Genomic DNA, 18278 nt, shown 5'->3' with positions numbered 1-18278 from the left:
CAATGAAAGTGCAAGATACAAAGTCAAATTAGGAATTACTCGTTTACCTTATCGAGGAAATATATAGGAGAAAGAAGCCTTCCAAGCACAGGAATGGTTGAAGTAAGAATTGTATTTATGCCATTTACATATCTGCAGGAATTATACGCAAGTAAACATATATGACAGCAAGGCATCTTGGTCACCAACACTTTCAAGTGTGCCCCAAGGAACACGTGTCATTGCAGAGTCAAACCCTGTTTCTATACGCAAGTAATCAGCGCTTTTGTTATGACTGCTGAGAACTCATCCTACAAAATACAGCAAAACCGTGAGAAGGGGGATTGGGATTGCCAGGCATAAACAGTGAGACGAGGGCCACGAGATATTGAGGATCAACTATTTTGGATACATTTTCAGCTAATTCACCTGACTCATAATAATGACAGAAAGATATAGAAATAAGAAGCGAATAACAGAACTCATACATGTTATAAGTTCATCAGATACAAAGAACCACCCATTAGAGTCATATGTGGTACTTGTATTTGACAAATTAATGTGGTCAGTCATCTTGTAATATTACCTTGTTTAATCAGTACCAAAATAATTAAGAATCTGAATTTTTCAATTGATTATAAAGAAATACTCAAGGTAGAAGAATATCCAAAGGTCACGGCTCTAAAACAATAAGAAGCAGGCTAGATTGCTTCCCAACATTCTACATTAAATCCCTCATTTTAATCTTCTGCGTCCTAAAACTAATTATTGGCTTATTGCATCCAATTCATAGGTATCTCTCCATTACAACTATAAAGGTAAACAAGCCCAATTGGTAGCTAAGCAATTAAATTGAAAAAGCATAAAAATAACAAAGAAATCACAAGAGCTAAGCAATCTAAACAACTCCTTGAATTAATCACAAACATCCATTGTAGTCTTCACCAAAACTCCACAATAAATTTAGCTACTCATGTTCTTCATGAAAACCAAAACAAAGGATTCAATCGAATACATAATAAAGCAAATAAATACTCCTGTGGAACGATTCTATGGAATGGAAACTTCAATCTCTTGATTTGTAGTCTTCAATCTTCAAATCTCTCTTCCCAGTGTTCTTGGGAGTGTAGGAGGCGGTGGGTGTAGAATGAATCTCTTAGTCTCGAACCCTAGCCTTTTCTTCTGAATTTTCCTCCTCAAAAATCACATTTCTGCTGCCAGACTCGTCACTCTACAGTACCCGGCCGGGTGGAGTTATTACACTGGAAACTCACTCGGCCGGGTGGAATTTTTGCACTAATAATGCACCCGGCCGGGTGCCCCTTTTAGACGCTCCATTTTTGCCTCTTTTCCACATGTTTTTCCTAAAACGCTCAACAAACACATAAAACTCCAAAAGATGGAATAATCGGCTGGACAAAGACAATTTCGTGTGATAAACTCGGCATTTAGCACTTCAACAGACCAATTAAACCAATGAAAATATGAGTTTGTCACACTTTAGAAAACTAGGTACAAAAAAGGAGCTTAGCAGCAACAATGTTCCAACATCTGGTTTTTCTTTGAGATTATCGAGGATGTCCACCAATTGTGTCCTGTTAACACCCATAAAGAACTTCATCATGATGTAATATTAGTCATGAAGTTATGACAAAATCTATTTTTAGCAAGGTTTTTTCAATGAATATAACCAAAAATATGGTAAGTGCGACATTATGAAGAGACACCAGTGGAGTGTCTCTACTAGAAGCAGAATGGCAGATTCAAAGAGACACAACAAAAGAGGTCCTACATGGTTATGAAATCAAGATTATAATTATGCTATGCTACTATATATTCAACCTGTCCTTTAATGTCAATTCCATTGGCCAAACAAGGATGTAAACCTAGGAGAACAAATTAGCTACTGATGGGGTACGTACTAAACAAGCCCAATAGCAGTGACGGCCCATCAGCCCAAAGCCCAAGGAAGAGTATCAGTTCGGCATTACCAAAGAGTTCGGCCCCAGCCTACAGCTCGGTAAAAGCCGACCAATCAAGCTCTACTCTCAGATCGGCAAAAGCTGCTCGGCAATAGTTCAGCAGTTCGGTCTCAGTATTCGACCGAACTGGGAGATAGTGGACTCATGCAGAACCTCCACGACCTCCACTACACGATCTATTTAGTGGTGTCAACTCATGCAGGATCTCATGCAGGATAGCGGACCAAACAAAGAGATAGTGGACCCATGCAGGATCTCATGACCTCCACGACATCCACAACCTAGTTAGTGGTGATGTAAGCCACGACCTAGTTAGTGGTGATGCAAGCCACGATCTTAGTTCAATGTATAAATAGAACTTAGATCAGATAGACTAAGGGAGGAGAAAGAAAGCTCTCTAGACATCAAATATCATATAGCAAGTCTGTATTTGTAAGCTGGTAAACCAGATCAAGCAATACAATCTTGCCCTCCTTTCTTCCCGTGGACGTAGATTTACCTCAGTAAATCGAACCACGTAATTCCTTGTGTCGTGATCTATATATTTTTTACCTGCATTTACTACTACCGAAAATTCGCCCAACCATCACTGGCGCCGTCTGTGGGAAACAGAGAACCAAATCTGTGATAAAGCGAGTTTTTGATCCTCTTCCACCAAAAAAATGCATACCAGATCACATAATACCCGTGCTTCCGTTCGTGATAACCATGAGGAAGCTAGTCCAGCCCGCAGGTCTGGAAAACAGCCTCGGGAGAAATCTACTTCCAGTTCTCACGGAGAAGGAACAAACCGCTCAAAGGCTCATCGCACCGAGTCTTCCCAGCAGCCCGATTTGAACGAGGCTGTCAAGTTGTTTTTGGCCGAGAAGCAGGAAGAGTTCTTAATTTTCCTGCAAAAGGGCCAAAAGCCGGAGACGAAAACGGTGGATTCTCCCTCCTCATCCAGACATGAAAGTCACTACCGCAGTAGTGCCGTGTCTTCCAGGAAGAAGAATCCTCAACCCCGACATGTTCCTGTTCCTCCTCGGTACCGGAATCACAGGAGAACTCCATCTCCTCCATACCGAAGAGATGTCGGGTTCGCCATGTACGGAGCATTGAAGACTCCGTTCTCGGACGACATCACCCGAACTCCCCTACCACAGAACTACCAAACTCCGTCGATGACTTATGACGGGTTAGTGAATCCTCATGACTTCCTGGGACGCTATCAGTATAACATGGCGAACCAGGGTCTCAATGAAGTCCATATGTGCAAGCTGTTTCCCGAGCTGCTTATCGGGAACGCAAGAAGGTGGTTCGATAGCCTCCCCCAAGGCAGCATTAGATCTTACCGAGATCTAATGGATGCTTTCCACAGGAGGTTCTTTCAGAAAGCGGAAGCCCGAATCACTTCGGCTCAGCTGCTTTCTATACGTCAAGGTCGCGACGAAAAGATCAGCGACTTTATGACGAGATTCCACAAGGAATGCCTACAAGTAGATGATCTCAATGATCTACTTGTCATTTCGGCATTCCAAAATGGAATCCTGCCCGGAGCTCTCTACAGAAAGCTCGTGGAATGCAGTCCGCAAACAGCTCAAGAGATGTGGGACATTGCGGACCAGTTCTCCCGTGCCGATGAGGCAGACCGTCGCAAACGGTCTTTAGACAGCTCATCCCGAGGAGACAGGAGGAAGCCCGATCATAGCGATCAGGGACATCCTCGCCGAACTCCTTTTGGCGATCAGGGACATCCTCGCCGAACTCCTTTTGAAAAGATTCAAAGGACTCCGGTGCAAGACCGATTGGGGCCACGTCTCAATCCTGAGAAGCCGCCCGCTCAGTTCGTACCATTGAACAAGCCAAAGGACAATGGGTAGAAAATCTCCCTCAAGTCCTATGGTCCTACCGAACTACACCCAAAACCTCCAACGGTGAAACTCCGTACAGTCTGGTGTACGGCACTGAAGCCGTGATTCCGGTCGAGATCGGCGTACCCAGTCCCCGAACTCTAAATTTCTCCTCAGAAATGAATGATGACGGACTGAGAGCCGAACTAGATCTGGCCGAAGAAAGAAGAGAATTGGCCTGCATAAAAGCAGCCAAGTACAAGGAGCAAGTAGCCCGGTATTATAACCAAAGGGTGAAAAAGCTACAATTTCAAGTGGGAGATCTCGTCTTGAGAAACAACGAAGTAAGCCGAGCAGAAAAGCTGGGCAAACTCGAACCCACATGGGAAGGTCCATATCGGGTGTCAGAAGTCCTCGGCAAAGGGTCTTACAAATTGACTCACATGTCAGGAGAACAAGTACCCCGAACATGGCACATTTCCAACCTCAAGAAGTTCCATTTGTAAGAGACAGTCCGGTCAGTCAGTCTTGTGTCTAGTTCGGTCCTAGGGGTATGTGCTTTCTTTGTTTTTTACTTGTTTTTCGTCTTTTTTATTTGTCTATGTGCGTTTTGTCTGTCTATGTGCGTGTCGTCTCTTACAAATGTTACTGAGGTATCTTGTTCTTCGAAGGCTGATCCCCTTTTTAGAACATATATAAGCCAACGATTGTGAGTCCAAGCTTCTAAGGAGGATACAAGACCACAATTCAGCTTAAGAAACAAGCAGTTCGTCTGAAACGAACTGCAAAAAGGGAAAGTCCGATCCGAGCGATAAAACTCGCCAAATTAGGACAAAGGGAAAGTCCGATCCGAGCGATAAAACTCGCCAAATTAGGACAAAGGGAAAGTCCGATCCAAGCGATAAAACTCGCCAAATTAGGACACAAGCTTAGTCCGGTCAAAGAAATTTACTTCATAAGACCAAAGACGTGTCCGGTCAAAGAAGTTTACTTCATAAGACCAAAGACGAGTCCGGTCAAAGAAGTTTATTTCATAAGACCGAGGACCAAGTCCGGTCAAAGAAGTTTACTTCATAAGACCAAAGACGAGTCCGGTCAAAGAAGCTTACTCCATAAGACCGAGGACGAGTCCGGTCAAAGAAGTTTACTTCATAAGACCGAGGACGAGCACGATGAAATTTTTTCGCTGAGCTGTAAATACGCAGTGATAGAAGCGAAATGAAAATTTCATTTATTAAATCTTGTTCGGCATATAATTCTGCTGCCCTACGAGAAGGCGTTACGCCATTACAAAGGACTATTCTACTGTCCATGGTTGCTAAAGTTGAGCCATCTATTCACAAAATCCTCGTGAAGCCGAGTTCGGCCATTCCGGGCAGCTGAAGAATAAGCAGGTCGACGAGATGCTCTAATCGACCTACCGCCTCTTCCCTGAGCCCGAGAAGCTCTAGCACCTCGGCGGCGAAGAGTCTCTTCACGAAGCATTTGTTGATCTTGCTCACTCATAATCACAGCTCCTCTACGAACTTCAGTCTGTCCTTGTCTTGACGTTTCCGGTTGCTCCTGAGTCCGTTCTCGTCTTGACGTCTCCGGTTGTTCCTGAGTTCGTTGCTGACTTGGAGTAGGGTTTTGAGCAAGTGAATCAGAGGTTTGAGCTGGAGTGCGAGCATCTGTTGGCGGGAAATGCCTAAGGAATCTCTCGATTGAGGGACGCCGGGAAAGAATGATGTCGTACCGAGAAGCCCAGCGCCGCAATGATTTCACGACTTGTTGGCAAGCCGAGCTCTCCAGCGCATTGTTCCTCCGGAGTACATGATATTCCTCCCACAGTTCGTCAACTCGTTCCTGAACTTCAGAGATGGTCATTCCCCCGCGCCTGCAGATGAAATCCTCATACGCAGTCCTCTCAGCGACGGCAGTATTCAGCTCGGCCTCCAGATCTTTCTTTTCGGACTCTAAGTCCTTATTGTCGGCCTCCAGCTTCACTAAACAAGCCAAGAGTTCGTCATTCTTCATCTGGTCAGCTATGGCTTTTTTCTCAGCTTCGTCTAAAGCGGAAGAGTACAGCCGCTTCCAGTGAAGTACCTCCAGCTCCTTAAGGGTTAAGAATACAAAGCAGCTATGTCAGTTCGGCATTTCATTTTACTGAGCAGGTAGTAAACCACAACAGGAGTAAAAGAGAGTACGAAAAGCTATACGAAGACACAAGTGTATAAAGAAGAATTTTTTCATTCATAAGAAAAAAATTTTTTTTACACAAGGAGGGCTTCAAGGCCATTTTACAAGAAGGAAGAAACTAAACTAAGAGAAGGGAGACGAAATCATACTCCGCCAGCTTCGTCTCCGGCTCCTCGGTGAGGTTCAGCTTCCTTCTTCTTGTCTGCCTCAGCTTCAGCCTCGGCCTCCCTGCTCCCCCCAGCCTGCTCGGTGCCCCCATCACCGATCAGCAGCACCTCTTGCTCGGCCTGCCCGTCTCCGGTCTGCTGATCAAGCTGCTCGGTCTCACCCTCTCCGTGGAAAATTGGAGCGGGTGAAACTGGCCCTAAGGAGGCAAAGATAGCCTCCATATTCTCATCCCGGTCAGCTCGGCAACTACGAACTCGGTCAGCAGAAAGCAGGACCGAGGACGAAGCAAGCTCCTCAAGGAGCGGCAGACTCTGGAGACGAGCTGCTATCTCTCGGCCGTACAGCGGCAGGACGACTTCGGGCCCCTGCTCGGCATTATCGGTCATCAGTTTCAGCAGATCACCGACAAAGGCCGAAAATTGATTGCTCAGAAAGAGTTTCTCCGCGAAAGCACGGAGAACCTCCCCTTGGGCAACCACGGCGGCAGCATCCCTCCGTTTCGTCTGCTCTCGCTGGATGATGAGCTCGTTTTTTGCCCGCTGTGCTTCATCCTGAGCCGAGATCCTAGCGGCCCTTGCCTTCTCAAAGTCCGCCCGAGCCTGTTCGGCCTGGTGACGAGCAGCATTCAACTTCCTCTGCATCTCAGCATAATCGTTGGACGCTTTGGAGAGTTCAACGGCGACGAGCTTGGAGAGCATATCGTTCCTCTGAAAATGGAAAAAGGAAAAAGTCAACCGAGGGGCCACAAAAAATACAGGAAAAAAGCAAGGCCAGAAAATCAAGAAGAGAATTCACCTCGGCAAAGTCCGTGGGCCATAAAAAGGGCTCACAGATATGTTCCGAAGGAGGCGCCAAGACCACGTCTTTCTCCGGCGCTCTTGGGGGCTTCTGGGTCTTCCCCTTCCTATTTGCCGAAGTCGACTCCGGCTTCTTTGGATCCGAAGAGGTCTTTTGCCTCTTCGGATTCTTCTCGGCATCAGACGCCGAGCTGGTGGTTTTCGGCCTCTCCGGTTCCTTAGATTCGGAGGATTTGCGACCGAGCTTGTTTAGCAAGTTCACTGCCAAAAAGCAAGAAAACAAGGTTAGTTTTCGTCGTCAAGGCAGTAATGCATAAAAAAGAATTCCTCACCCTCAGTCTCTTCGTCCGAAGACGAGGAGTCGAACACGAAGTCGCCCTTGACGAGCTCAGACTCCAGGTACTGCTTCCTAATCATAGGAATCTTATTGAGCTCGGCCTCGAGCTCGTCCAACGGTTCTACCCGAGGATGAGGAATAACGGACTTCGGCCCTCTCCAGGAAAAGTCCGAAGCCGAAGTCCTATTATAAAAAAAGAAACGATTTTGCCATTTCGGCCATTTGGTTTTACAAAAGGCTCTAAAGGGCTGTAAAGGGATCAGGTAAAACCAAGATCCCTTCCTCTTAAACTGGAAGAAATTAAGGATTGCCCTCAGAGACAGATCCTTATCTAGCCTACGCAGTTCGGCAGCAAAGGCCGATAAGTGCCTCCAAGAATTCGGAGTCACCTGACCTAAAGGGAGTTGGAAAAAATCAAGAAGCTCTACAAAAGGTGGGGGAAGAGGGAAACGAAGCCCGCATTCTAAGCAGGCTTCGTAAACGGTGGCGTAACCCTCCGGCGGCGAGTCAGCCCTATGAAGGTCGTCGGGAATCGCAACCTTCCCCCCAGGAAAAAAATATTTTTCGTGTAGGGATATCACAGTATCCTTACTCAAGATGCTGTGAAAATACTCTACGGTCTTCTCCCCGGATTCTTTCCGGATAGAAGACCCCTTATCCCCTTTCCTACCGCTACCTGACTCAGAAGAAGAAGAAGAAGACATAGTTCTTACTCTTTGAAAGTCTGAAGAAATTCTGAAGAAATTCTTGAAAGCGGAAGGAAATTTTTACGCAAAAGAGAGAGAATGCAGAAGAAGCAATAGCAAAAGTGTTCAAATGATGAAGAAAGGACGTATTTATCAGGTTCGGAGAAGATTTCAAAATCATCGCACCGTTTCGAATCCCACCTTTTCAGGATTCAACGGCCGGATTTTACTGTCGCATTTAATGCAGTCACGCGCAAGGCACGTTCCCTAACGTCAGCCTCCCCCGTACCTTTATCCAGAATGCCGAAGTGACTCGCTTCGCCGAAGTGATTCACTTCGCTTTTCGGGGGGGGTAGTGATGGGGTACGTACTAAACAAGCCCAATAGCAGTGACGGCCCATCAGCCCAAAGCCCAAGGAAGAGTATCAGTTCGGCATTACCAAAGAGTTCGGCCCCAGCCTACAGCTCGGTAAAAGCCGACCAATCAAGCTCTACTCTCAGATCGGCAAAAGCTGCTCGGCAATAGTTCAGCAGTTCGGTCTCAGTATTCGACCGAACTGGGAGATAGTGGACTCATGCAGAACCTCCACGACCTCCACTACACGATCTATTTAGTGGTGTCAACTCATGCAGGATCTCATGCAGGATAGCGGACCAAACAAAGAGATAGTGGACCCATGCAGGATCTCATGACCTCCACGACATCCACAACCTAGTTAGTGGTGATGTAAGCCACGACCTAGTTAGTGGTGATGCAAGCCACGATCTTAGTTCAATGTATAAATAGAACTTAGATCAGATAGACTAAGGGAGGAGAAAGAAAGCTCTCTAGACATCAAATATCATATAGCAAGTCTGTATTTGTAAGCTGGTAAACCAGATCAAGCAATACAATCTTGCCCTCCTTTCTTCCCGTGGACGTAGATTTACCTCAGTAAATCGAACCACGTAATTCCTTGTGTCGTGATCTATATTTTTTACCTGCATTTACTACTACCGAAAATTCGCCCAACCATCAGCTACAGGCAAGGTTGAACCTCAAATCATATGTTTGACATGTGAGTTCAAAAGAGAGGTCAGAACTGGATGCAAAGCAGAGATAAGGGACATGCCATGATAAGGGGAAAAGTTTCCAAATCTCCACATTGGTTCGTAGGTGGCGCTTGATCCAAGCATATCGCCTTTCTGTTTTATCCAACTTCGCCAAATATAGAATATACCCAAGTTTCAAAGTCAACTTCAGGAAAAATCAGAACAAAAACCAAAATAAAGAAATACTCAAAAATTTGCCGGTATGAAGTAAGCTCTCTACTACAGAAGTTCTTTCTTTACTAGTAATGTGATTGAACGTAGTAGCATAATTTCTGTAACATGATGCACAGTGTATCTAATGCAAGAAACAAATAGTTCATCTTAGAGCTGCGACCAATGTAGCTCAAAAATATATATATAACTGTAAAGAAAGAAGATGAAGTTCAGTAATTGAGCTTGAAGACCAGAAGGACTACAAATCAAACCCAAATTTGGTCTTGAGTGAGCTTTCTTTCCCCATCCAAGCCTTACATCTTGTGATCCATATTTCACTTTATTACACCCCGACTCACCCAATATATCCAGTCCAAGCAGGCGAGATCATCCATTTACACTCTACGAATGCCATATATACCAATTTATCACCAATAAAATAACCGAGTATCAATTTGTGATTATACCAACCTGCTGACGAACAGCAGACAAAATCTCAGCACCCACTCTACGGATTTCACTCTCTATTTTCTTTTCTGCATAAGGGGTTCAACACCAGATTCAGATAACAACCAGCTTCCACGTGATCAAAAACTGAACTATGTATAATAGAGCATCATCTAGAAGTTCAAGCCCCAGCACCACACGCAGACTCAACCCTTGAAATTTATTCTTTTTGTTTAAACACAATTTATTTATTACTAAAAGTTACTACTTTAGTATAGCAGTAGTGATTTCCAATTGAATAAATTTATATCTAATAAACTGATTACTTGTTTCTAGGATAAAAATCCCCGTCATAGCTCGGTGATGATAATAAAATAAAATACTACTAACATATGAATTAGAATTAAAAAAGTAGGGAAAAAGTTTGAAGCGGCGTTTCCTTAGTTTTGTGCTGCGTTTTATTCACTGAGGATCCCTTCCCGTCTTCACTCTATCCATTTCCCTCACTCTTCTTCTCCACCATTTCTCAATTCCCCAAAAATGGAAGCCACTCTCTTCACCCTCTCCTCCTCCCTCTCCCTCAAATCCCACTTCCGCAACCCCTTCCTCACCACCACCCACCTCCCCCCAACTCCGCCCCCAATCGCCGCCCCTCCCCAATATCCACGCCGCAATCAGCCGCACGAAGAAGGAAGAGACCGTCGAAAATGTCAAGCAAGAGCTCGATTCCTGCCACCTAATCGCCGCCATCAGCTACAAGGGCCTCACCGTGTCGCAATTCCAAGAGCTCCGCACCCAATTGCCCGAGACAACCAAGCTCCTCGTCGCCAAAAATACCCTAGTCTACAAGGCAATCGAGGGCATCAAATGGGCGGCGCTCAAGCCCTGCATGAAGGGCATGAACGCGTGGCTCTTCGTCCACAGCGAGGAGATCCCGGCGGCGCTGAAGCCCTACAGGACCTTCCAGAGGGAGAAGAAATTGGAGGAGAACGACTTCACCGGGGCGGTTTTCGAGGGGAAATTCTACGGGCCCGGTGAGTTCAAGGTGTTACGACCTTTCTTCGTAGTCGACCTATCTTAGCTCAACTCCACCGAGAACCAGCGATAGAACGCAAAATCAACACGTGAATGATCGATAAAATGGATTGTATTAACTCTGAGAAAGATTTACAATCGGAAGATAAGCAAGGAGGAGCTCACGATCCACGATCGGAGCTCAACAAACACACAACTAACGATTTTAACGACGACTCAAAATAAGAAGCAATGACTACTATTTATACTCTGATCTTAGCTCCCCTCTTCTTAGCTCGCCTCTTTCCCCACTGCGTCGTCCACGTCTCTCTCTTATTGGCTATTAACACGTCACTACCACCTTCTCATTGGCTCATGCATTTCCTGACTAACGCCACGTCACCAACTAACACCCTAGAGTATGCATGGCTCGTGCTTACGTTGCATGCATGTATATTATAGTAATGCATGCAACAATACCCCCCTCTTAAGGTTCCTTGCCCTCAAGGAACCACGGAAACCGAGCTTGAATCACATCCGCGAACTCCCATGAAGCATCGGCCGGAGACTTCCCTTCCCAATGTATGAGCCACTTGGCTACAGCTTGATTCTGCCTTTTCACCATTTTTCTTTCCAGAATTGCTTGAGGGACGGCATCATTTATATAGGATACATTGGGTAAATCAGTGATAGGGCCAGATGGTGGAGAAGCCGATTTCAATAAGGAAACATGGAACACATTGTGGATTGCTGCCATAGCTGGTAGATTTAGCTTATACGCAACTGCTCCAACTCTATCCACTACCTGATAAGGTCCAAAGAATTTAGGCTCGAATTTATGATGCTTACCTCTGATAGAATTCTGTCTATACTCCCTCAGCTTCAACCATACCCAATCTCCAATCTCAAACTCTTTGTCAGTTCGATGTTTATCAACTTGTTTCTTCATTCTATCTGCCGCTTTTTGTACATTTCTTTTGAGTATAGCAAGCATCTCTTCTCTGTCCCGCAGAGCCAAATCCACTGCCTCAATATTCGAATCACCTGGCAGATAGGGTGTGTGTAAAGGAGGCTCAAATCCATACAAAGCTTCAAAAGGAGTCATTTGAATACTGGAATGATAGGTGGTGTTATACCAATATTCAGCTAATCCCAACCATTGTAGCCAAGTATGCGACTTCTCTCCCATAGCACACCTCAAATAACACTGCAAGCATCGATTTACTATCTCTGTTTGGCCATCAGTTTCAGGATGATAGGCCGTGGAGTAAAGCAATTCAACACCCAATAAACTCATAAACTCCTTCCAGAAATTTCCCACAAAAATAGCTCCTCTATCACTCACAATCTTCATTGGCATTCCATGGAGTTTAAAGACTGAATCCAGGAATACCTCAGCCACTTTCTTTGCTGTGAAAGGGTGAGATAATGCCATGAAGTGTGCAAATTTACTCAGCCTGTCCACTACCACCAATATAGTATCATGACCCTGAGATTTTGGTAAGGCTTCAATAAAATCCATGGAAATATCTGTGAAGATAGCAGCAGGTATTGGAAGAGGCTGTAGTAATCCAGCTGGAGAGGTGTTGCTTGGCTTATATTTCTGGCAAGTTACACACAATCTAATGAACTCCTTAACATCTTTCCTTAGTTTTGGCCAATATAGCAGAGCAGCTATCCTCTTGACAGTTCCCAACATTCCAGAATGCCCAGCCAAAGCAGATCCATGAAAAATGGATAAAATTTGAGCTTTCAAAATCAAGTCATTACCCACCACTAACTTCCCTTTCCTCCTTAACTCTCCATTCAGCCAGGTAAATTTTGGATGGAGGCTCACATTCTGTTGCTTCTCTACTATCAACTTCTGTATCAGAGGATCCTTCTTCCATGAATCCTTGATTTTGGCAATTAATTCCAGAGGAATTACCAAAGAAGTCAGTGCATAAACCATTACTTCAGGCACTCTGGATAAAGCATCAGCTACTGAGTTGTCACTGCCTTTTCTATATCTGATCTCATAATCAAACTGCATGAGCTTAGTCATCCAAGCTTGTTGAGTAGGAGTAGTCAATTTTTGTTCTATTAAGTACTTAAGGCTCTGGTGATCAGTCAAGATAATGAATTTTCTGCTCTGGAGATAATGGCACCACTTCTTGATAGCCATCAGAATAGCTAGCAATTCCTTCTCATATACTGATAATTTGTGATATTTCGGTGATAGAGACTTGCTAATGAAGGCTATAGGATGCTTATCCTGCATCAACACAGCTCCTATTCCACTTCCAGATGCATCAGTCTCCACGGTAAACTCTTTAGAAAAATCAGGCAATGCTAGCACAGGAGCAGTAGTCATTGCTGATTTGAGTTTCTCAAAAGCTTCTTGTGCTTCAGTTGTCCACTTGAATATGTTCCCCTTGATCACATCAACCAATGGTCTAGATATTACTCCATAGTTATGCACAAATCTTCTGTAATACCCAGTTAACCCCAAGAAGCTCCTTACTTGCTTAACATTTTTTGGTTGAGGCCACTGCTTGACTGCTTCAATCTTTTTTTCATCAGTGGTAACTCCTTTATCAGATATAACATGACCTAGATATTCCACTTTTCTACATCCGAAAGTGCATTTACTTCTTTTAGCTAGCAAGCTATTTTTCCTCATCAACTCCATAACCAACCTGAGATGATTTTCATGAGCTTCTTGACTGTCACTGTAAACAAGAATATCATAAAAAAAAACCAATATAAATCTTCTCAAATAGCTTCTGAAGATGGTATTCATCAGGTTTTGAAAAGTAGCTGGAGCATTTGTCAAGCCAAATGGCATGACTAAAAACTCATAATGCCCTGAATGAGTCTTGAAGGCTGTCTTATATATATCCTCAGGCCTCATTCTGACTTGCCAATATCCGGATCTAAGATCGATTTTAGAAAACCAAGCTGCTCTTCCCAACTCATCCAGTAACTCTTCTATCACAGGTATAGGGTACTTGTCTTTGACAGTGATAGCATTCAATGCTCTATAATCCACACACATTCTCCAAGTAGAATCCTTCTTTTTGACTAATACAATAGAGCTTGCAAAAGAACTCCCACTGTGTCTTATAACCCCAGTTTTTAACATATCATCAATCATTGCTTCAATCACATCCTTTTGGTGTGCAGCATATCTGTAAGGCCTCATATTCACTGCCTCAGCACCCTCCTTCAACACTATCTTGTGATCATGCTCTCTCTGAGGAGGCAATTTATGCGGCTCCTCAAATATCTCAGTATACTCATCAAGGATTAGCTGCAAGTTTGGCCAAATCTCTTCTACACTGAGCTCATAACAGCAGCTTACATCAATCTCAGCCTCGGGTATCCACTGATTCAGTTTTCTTTCATTCATATCAGTCTCCTCTGGATTTAATATGTGTAAGAAATTTAATTGTTCAGCTTTTGGTGACCATCTTTCCCCTTGCAGCTTCACTTCCTTCCCATTCATTTTAAAAAACATACTGAGATTGTTGAAATTCCACTTGATCTCACCCAAAGTAGACAACCATTCATCCCCTAATATGAGATCATAAGTTTCTAGTGTTATGAGATAAACTTCAGCTTGAAACTTAGACCCCTGCATCTCTCACTCCAAACTACTACATTTCTGATTACATTGTAGAATCTGTCCATTTGCTACTTCCACAGCTTTTGAAGTAACAGGAAGCAACTTGCAACTAAGTTTTTGAGCCACTTTAGCACTTAAAAAATTATGAGTGCTACCCGTGTCTATCAAAATTCTTAAAGTTCTTTTCTGACATCTGCCTTTAATCCTCATTACTTGAGGTCCATCTTTTCCCCAAACTGCATGTAATGAAAGCTGCAGCTCAGACTTCTCATCTACATCTTCTTCTTCCTCACTCACTTCCTGCATCTCATTACTCTCTACTTCTCCTACATCAAGCAGCTGCACCACATATGATTTTCTCTTACTACACTGGTGGTTTGGAGTGAACTTCTCAGTGCACCAGAAACACTCTTTTCTTGCCCTCTTTTCATCCATTTCCTTTGGAGTCAAATTGGTACTAGCTCTAACACCATTCGGTCTCCCAACCTCCTTATTACTCCCACTCCAATTACTCAGATTTACAGCCTTATTGGTAGCAGTTACAGTCATAGGCTTGCTACTTGAATAATAGTTGTTACTCGTTTGTACACTACTTTGAGTTACTTTAGTTTTAACACCTAAGGCTCTAACAGTGAGCTCCTGTAATTTGGCTAAGGAATAAGCCTCAGACAAAGCCTTAGGTCTAAACATGCGCACAGGCATTTGCAATTCATCAATTAATCCGGATAAGAAGAAACTTAAAGCTTGATCCCCTCTAATTCCAGCTCTAGGATATAATTCATCAAAAGTATCAATGTAATCTTGTAGTGTACCTTTTTGTTTGAGGTTTCTGAGATCAGCTAACGGATCCTCATATGCATGAGCACCAAATCGAGCTGCCAGAGACGAGCTATAGCGCGGCCAGTCGGTATATGCCATGTCTCCATGTAAGCTCTCAAATCCTCTGTGCCACTGCAATGCCTTCCCTTCTAGATGAATCGCAGCCACTCTAACCTTCTCATCCTCCGGTACTTTAGCAACTTGAAAAAAATATTCAGCTCTCAACATCCATCCTTCAAAACCGCCACCATCAAATTTAGGAAACTCATATCGTGTTGACCTTCCCCCCCAATCTGATTCATATCTAATTCCTCTGTTACTCCCTTCGCCTGTTTCCATCTCTTTATTCTTCTGATTTTGCAAGTTAATTGCCGCGATCGATTGCGTTAATTCCATAAGCTCCTTTCGCATCTCCTGCATTTTCTGCTCCATCATCTCCATCTCTGCGCCGTCCGGAGATCGGTTGCTCTGAATACCAATTGTTACGACCTTTCTTCGTAGTCGACCTATCTTAGCTCAACTCCACCGAGAACCAGCGATAGAACGCAAAATCAACACGTGAATGATCGATAAAATGGATTGTATTAACTCTGAGAAAGTTTTACAATCGGAAGATAAGCAAGGAGGAGCTCACGATCCACGATCGGAGCTCAACAAACACACAACTAACGATTTTAACGACGACTCAAAATAAGAAGCAATGACTACTATTTATACTCTGATCTTAGCTCCCCTCTTCTTAGCTCGCCTCTTTCCCCACTGCGTCGTCCACGTCTCTCTCTTATTGGCTATTAACACGTCACTACCACCTTCTCATTGGCTCATGCATTTCCTGACTAACGCCACGTCACCAACTAACACCCTAGAGTATGCATGGCTCGTCCTTATGTTGCATGCATGTATATTATAGTAATGCATGCAACACAAGGCACTCGAGAATTTGCCCACGAGAGCGGAGGTTTATGCGCAGATTTTGGGGTCGATTAAGGGGCCGGCTTCGGCGGTGGTCGGGACGATTCAGGCGCCGGCGAGGGATTTTGTATTGACACTGAAAGCTTATTGCAAGAAATTGGAGGAGGAAGGCCAATGATGGTAATGTAATGGTTTTTTTTGTGGGGGTTTGGTTAAAGGGGAATTGTAGCATAATTTGCTTGTATAATTGTTGATACATTTGATGATATTTTGCGTGTTTGAGGTATAATGCGAAATGTGTATGTGATTTTGGAGCTTAGCTATGTTGGTTCTTTGTGATTGTAACGGATGAGTTTAACTCGCATATAATATGATTTCATTAATTTTCTTGCACACCAACAATCAAAGTTTGCATTACAAAATGGGAATAAAATCATGCCAAAATCCGGTATTTTCCATGAATTTTTAAAGTGGTTGTGAATGTCATAAATTGTAGAATGTATGCAATTTTTACAATCCGATCCCACAGGTATTTCAGATGCCCATCAGCCATCGACGTCCTTTAGCTATCTTTGGCTGACTCGGCCAGCCAACTAGTATATTGGGTTTAAACTTTTCTTCTTCCTACTAACTACATCAAAACACATAAATTGAAGAATACTATGAAACAAACTAAATATGAATAATTAATACTAGTTTAATTACAAAATAAGAATAAATTATAATTTGAAAATTTGCCCTTTTGTTGGACTTTGACTTTTTGAGTCTAAGTTTGCTGCTATTTTATTGGGTGGGAGTAATTTGTTATTGCTCAGTACTTTAGCTTGCTTTACCTTTTGGTTGGACCATATAATTATTAATTACTTTATGCTAGTAGTTAATTTATTCAAACTGGGCTACTTTACCATTAATTAGTAAATAAAATATGATAAAATAAATTACACTTATTCAAAGAAAACAATTGAACACGAACTTTTAAAAAAAAATTTAATGTATGTATTCATCAAAGGCAAAGCACCATTTAAATTAATTTGCAAACAATTGTACAATAAAACACCATTCTTATTCAACAACTTGTATATATACTCCCTCGGTTCACCAAAAATAATTCTTTGTTACTATTTTAATTTGCAAGATTTACATAAAGAGTATTATTTCCCTTACTCCAAGGATTTGAGTCGTATAGAGTTTTAAAACGTGGATTTGGGTCAAAGTGATTTAAGTAATTAAATACTATTAGGCCTCCTAAGATCCAAGTAACATTACACGTACTTCACTACAAACAAATTAATGGAAAACGATTTCATAATACATAAAAATATAATATTCTAGGTTTCAAACTAAAAGATCCACATGTTCAATTTCTTCCAAAACATATATAGTATTCAATCAGCTAGATCTTATAACAAACGTTAAAAGTATATGTGAACAATATTTATTTAATTAAGGAAACTTTCTTGTAAATGTGAACAATACATATTTAACTAAGGAAACTTTTTCAAAGCACAAAACCGCAGACACATACCTCTGTATATATATGTGTGTCATGTTATGATTCTATCTGCATACAAATTTCTAAATTCTTGAATTTACTGGAAATGTGTTTTTTTTAATAAGACATAAATAGTTGTAATTAGTTGTAGTGATCCAAGATAAATCAATATAAGTATTTCATATTTCTTTCACTAAGTTCCACTCAAAATGGATGGCGTAGAATTTGAACATATGTATTAATAAATTTGTTAGAGTTTATCCAGACTCTAGATTATGCTTTTGCTTTCTTTATTATTTTTTTTACTATTATATAGTCCAATGTAATCGCATGTTATTGATCTAGGTTGAAAGAGAGCATATATAAGGTAAACATGCAAATCATTTTGTTGGTCTTGATTTGTTTGTTAGAGAGCCTAATCTTGGTCTGAACTAATCACGTTGTTGTTTGAATGAGTGTATTTTCTTGTGCTTGTGTTGATGTTATTTTTATTTGATTTGGGTTGTGGTTTGTTTTGATTTTGTACTCTATCTCGGCTGGCTTCTGGTCGGAGCATTTTCAATAATTGAAAAAAACAAATCTTATTTGCTGAGAAGCCATAGTTTAGACAAATTAATTTACGGGGATATATATATATATATATATATATATATATATATATATATATATATATATAGGATAGTGATCAAGATATAACTACTCTTAAGGGTATAACTAGAGAACAAATCTCAGCCACACATTTTAATGGAATAAATATTATTTATTTTAATTATAGAAAATATG

At 42.3% G+C, this 18278-nt stretch overlaps 1 long non-coding RNA gene and 1 pseudogene across 1 annotated transcript; one reads left to right on the top strand and one right to left on the bottom strand.

The window, feature by feature from the left end:
- Positions 1 to 869: 869 nt before the first annotated feature.
- Positions 870 to 9897, bottom strand: LOC121770613. Its single transcript, XR_006043772.1, has 2 exons — positions 9676 to 9897; positions 870 to 1574 (listed from the first exon to the last, which is right to left on the bottom strand). It is a non-coding gene; the product is annotated as an uncharacterized LOC121770613 (long non-coding RNA).
- A 294-nt stretch (positions 9898 to 10191) lies between these two features.
- On the top strand, positions 10192 to 16364 carry LOC121770377 (annotated as a pseudogene).
- The last annotated feature ends 1914 nt before the right edge of the window (positions 16365 to 18278 follow it).

The sequence above is a fragment of the Salvia splendens genome, chromosome 16 (assembly GCF_004379255.2).
Source record: "Salvia splendens isolate huo1 chromosome 16, SspV2, whole genome shotgun sequence".
Lineage (NCBI taxonomy): Eukaryota > Viridiplantae > Streptophyta > Magnoliopsida > Lamiales > Lamiaceae > Salvia > Salvia splendens.
The sequence above is the reverse complement of the archived record's forward strand: the minus strand, read 5'-3'. Positions and strand labels throughout refer to the sequence as shown.